This window comes from Sprattus sprattus (assembly GCF_963457725.1).
Source record: "Sprattus sprattus genome assembly, chromosome: 1".
NCBI lineage: Eukaryota > Metazoa > Chordata > Actinopteri > Clupeiformes > Clupeidae > Sprattus > Sprattus sprattus.
The window spans coordinates 69,832,318-69,837,230 of NC_137920.1; positions in this window are offsets into that span (position 1 = coordinate 69,832,318).

Genomic DNA, 4,913 nt, shown 5'->3' on the forward strand with positions numbered 1-4,913 from the left:
CCAACAGACCAGAAGACTAGAAGTTGAAGAAAACTTCTGGCAATAGATTCAGTTGTCTTTTGCCCAAACCAACCATAAGAACATTTAGTTCTGTGTGGAAAACAATTCTTTAGATCTGAAGAGCTCTAAGAAGATAGATGCATAACATATAATGCAAACTGTGTACAGTTGTATGAAGCTGTATGTAGATCAAATCAAATATCTCCTATTTCTGTTCCTGTTGTCTGTTTGGTACAGGTTTAGCAGAGGAATTTAATCAACCATGACATCAAAGGGTGCGTTTACTCACCGTCAATTGTCATTGTTACGAACTGCATGGTCGTCAGTCTGACTTTCGGTGACAATCTATAATTGCAGTTTTTGTTGTAAAAAAAAACAAAAATGAAAGGCTTCTACACCTTAAGTAAAACTACAGTTATGATGCAGTTCTGATGGAGAACTGTTGGGGGAACATTTTCATTAATTAAACTTTTAAGGTGAAGTCCAGGAGCATTTCGATTTTTTTTGTCAACAAAAAACACTTATTACTCAAAACGGGAATAAAGATGAATTATGGAATTAATCAGAATGTAATTAAAACACTATATGTAGTATTCACATAATCTTCTTTGATTAAAATGTAAATTTTGTATGACTTGAACATTCTGGAACATTCAGAAAAGCTCTACTTTGGTATTCAAGCTATTTTTCTGGTATTGACATCCCAGTTGCCCTCTCTTTTACACGTCAATACCTCTCGGCACTATAGATTTATCCTTAAAGAATCAGTCTATTTGCAATAATTTGGCTGATCTATTTAAAGCTACACTTTTCAGTTTGAATACCACTGTGGTGACTTTCCTATATCTTATATGATTGTCTGTGTGTGTGTGTGTGAGAGAGGGAGAGAGAGAAAGAGAGAGAACAAGACAAGAGAGAGAGAGAGATTGTGCAACAGGCCCATTGTTAGGCTATTGAGGACATTTTGTGATCTGTGTACTGTGTGTTGCAGACGTAGATAGAGAGGACGTGTTTCTGACGACCAAAGTGCGGACATCACTGAAATCAGATGCCTGCTGGATCCAAAAACGCTTAGAAAAAGAAGCAGAAGAGAGACCTAAACTTCGGTACTAATGACTAGTAGCCATTTTGTCTATTAAAAAACAGTGAAAAACAATAAGACTACTCTACTTTGTGCTTCTAAGGACTTCAGAATGGCAACAAATAAATCTGCTTTATTCTCTTTATCTCTCTCTCTCTCTCCCTCTCTATCTATCTATCTATTTGTCAATCTGTCTATCCATCTATTTATCTATCTGTGAAAAACAACTCAGCTCAACACTTGACAGAAAAAACTCTGAAATGAAGATAGAGATTGCAGAAATCTCCAGCACCAACAGCAAGTGAGTCCTGTGTTCTAACTCTAACAGGTGTTTAACCCTGGGTGACATTTAGTGGCGCTAGGTTTAACTCTGTGTGATATAGAGCAAGTTGCCTAAAAGAAAATACTTGTCAGCAAATATCCAAGGAATGTGGAAAACAACACATCCTTTATGGGCACACAACACCTTGCTCACATTCTCCTCTTCGTGCAGGTGTTCTGCAGAGCAAAATGCAGGTGTTCACCTTGAATATGCCATTAAATATGACCTGTCCACTGTTACAAACACTTGACCTTTACATTGTTGTTACAGCTCACTTCCTATCTCTGTCAGTGGTGAGAGCCCCAAACCTGTCAAACCTCCTTTGGCACGCAACAGTTCCTATGTTCTTTCAACTCTCAAGAGGTTTGAGTAAGTATCTTAACTTCCGACTTCCAACTTGCAAAGAGAAAGCTTACATGTTAAGGTCTTTTTGGCTGATCACATGTCTCATGGCAGGTCTCCTGAGGAGCCAAGTTCTTCTCCAGACAAGAGTAACCCCTCATATTATGCTAAAAGGTAAGAAGTGATCCTATAGTCATACAGCATCAGGAGTAGGAAGACAGAATAATCCAATGAAATGAATCAATTCATTTCTGATTCTCCTTTGTTCTTTCACCCCCTTCACCTTTCTGTCTCCTCTTTGTGTGTTTATGTGGAAACAGGGTGATTGTCACAGATGAAAACGAGGTCAAGAATGTGTCAGATGATGGTGGAACACCACTTTCTGACACAGATGCGCCCGTCTCTGATACCGCTCTGGCAAAGAGGTGACATTTAAACACACAACACATTACAAGAGACAAGAGATTGTGACACGTTCATGGGCAAATCTGTTTGAAAAAAACAAAATGAATTCCTATGACTCCGTGCAGCCATTGATTATAAATCTGCTGTTGTCTTTTGCAGCTCAAACGCATCTGCTGATGCAGTAGTTGAGGCAGATGTAAAGACCCCTGAAGCTGTAAGTAATGGAGCTGCAGCTGAATCACTTGTAAAGGAAGAAACTGTAGTCCTGACACCTGTAGAGATAGCCCCAGATACTGCCCCGCCTGCTGAGATAGCTGCAGGTACTGCCACGCCTGCTGAAACAGCTCCAGGTGCTGCCACGCCTCCTGAGACAGCTCCAGGAGTTCCTGCTGTCGCACCTGGAGAGACAGCCTCTGAAGTTCAAACAACCACACTTACCAAGGTCACTCCAGAGGTTACTGCAGCAACTGCTGTTGATGCAGCCCCTGAAGTTCATGCAGTTGACCCTATAGAGACAGTTCCTGAAGTTCCTAAAGTCACAGCTGTGAATGCAGCTCCTGATGTTCTTGAAGTTCCTGTGGAAGCAGCCCTTGATGTTCCTGCAATCACACCTATGGATGCAGCTCCTGAAGTTCCTGCAGCCACATCGGTAGAGACAGTCCCTAAAGTTCCTGCAGTCACCCCTGTAGAGACAGTCCCTGAAGTTCCTGCAGTCACCCCTGTAGAGACAGTCCCTGAAGTTCCTGCAGTCACAGCTGTGGATGTGGCTCCTGAAGTTCTTGAAGTTACAGTGGTAGCAGCCCCTGAAGTGTCTGCAGTGACTCCTGTTGAAGCAGCCCCTGAAGTGTCTGCAGTCACACCTGTTGAAGCAGCCCCTGAAGTGTCTGCAGTCACAGCTGTTGAAGCAGCCCCTGAGGTGTCTGAAGTGACTCCTGTTGAAGCAGCCCCTGAGGTGTCTGAAGTGACTCCTGTTGAAGCAGCCCCTGAGGTGTCTGAAGTGACTCCTGTTGAAGCAGCCCCTGAGGTGTCTGAAGTGACTCCTGTTGAAGCAGCCCCTGAGGTGTCTGAAGTGACTCCTGTTGAAGCAGCCCCTGAGGTGTCTGAAGTGACTCCTGTTGAAGCAGCCCCTGAGGTGTCTGAAGTGACTCCTGTTGAAGCAGCCCCTGAGGTGTCTGAAGTGACTCCTGTTGAAGCAGCCCCTGAGGTGTCTGAAGTGACTCCTGTTGAAGCAGCCCCTGAGGTGTCTGAAGTGACTCCTGTTGAAGCAGCCCCTGAAGTGTCTGCAGTCACAGCTGTGAATGCAGCTCCTGATGTTCTTAAAGTATCTGTGGAGGTTGCCTCTGAAGTTCCTCCAGTCTCAACCGCAGAGGTCAATCCTGAAGTTTCTGCAGTCACATCTGTAGATGCAGCTGGTGAGGTTCCTACCGAGGCCGAAACACCTCAAATTGCACCTGCTGAGGTAGAAGCTGAAACACCTGAAGTTGCTCCTGTGGAGGAACTGGCCACAGCTGCTGATACACCTGCAGCTGCAGTTGTGGAGGCAGTAGCTGAAACACCCGTTGTTGCAGTTGTGGAGGCAGTAGCTGAAACACCTGTAGTTGCAGTTGTGGAGGCAGTAGCTGAAACACCTGTAGTTGCAGTTGTGGAGGCAGTAGCTGAAACACCTGTAGTTGCAGTTGTGGAGGCAGTAGCTGAAACACCTGTAGTTGCAGTTGTGGAGGCAGTAGCTGAAACACCTGTAGTTGCAGTTGTGGCCACAGCTGCTGAAACACCCATAGTTGCAACTGTAGAGACAGTAGACAACACTTCGGAAGAAGCACCTGAAGAGGCAACAGTTGGATCACCTGCAGTTGCGCTGGCAGATGCCGAGGCCAAAATACTGGAAGTTAAATCTACCAAAGAGGTAGCTGAAACAAATGATTCTGAATCTGTTGAGGCAGTGGTTGAAGTGGTGGCATCCACAGAGGCAGCAGCCACAACAACCGAAGCAGCAGCAGTTGAGGAGGCAGAAGCTATAACTTCTGATGTAGGACCTGTAAAGTCTGTAGCTGAAACATCTGAAGCTGTACCTCTACAAATTGTGGCTGAAACCGCACCTGTAGAAGAAGTGGCCCAAACACCGGGAGCTGTTTCTGTGGATGCTGTAGTTACATCTGCTGAGGTTGCTGAGCTTTCTGTTGAGCCTGCTTTGAAGAAAACCGTGGAGTCGCTGACAGAAGAAACCACTGACCAGTCAAAGAGCACGGAAGCCCCAGTGAACAAGCCACTTGCCACAGCAGAAACACCAGCAGGACCTGCTGTAGAGCCCGTCCGTGATGTCTCCAGTGATGTTCAAGAATCCACTGTGAGTTCAGATGAGGCACTAGCTGTGGATGTACAGTCTGAAAGTACTCAAACATCTGCACCTGCAGGAGTTTCAGTGGAACCACCTGAGCAAGAACCAGAACCACTCATAACACCCGCAGAGCAACCTGTTGTAGAAACAGCTTTAAATCAAGAAAATGTCATCGAATTGTCCCAGGCTTTGTAAGTAATCAAGATATATGTCATAAGTTCAACAACATTAAAGAAGTAGACATTTTCTAAATTATGTAGATTTACAAAGATGTTCACTAATGCAATCGTTGGGTTAAAGTTTTACTTCCTATTGTGATTTAAGAAAGATTTTTTTTTTTTTTCAGGGATGAGGCATACTCACCAGATGAACAACCTCAAGTTGAAGAGACGCTAACAATGTGAGTATGCACTGAAATATGAAATGTT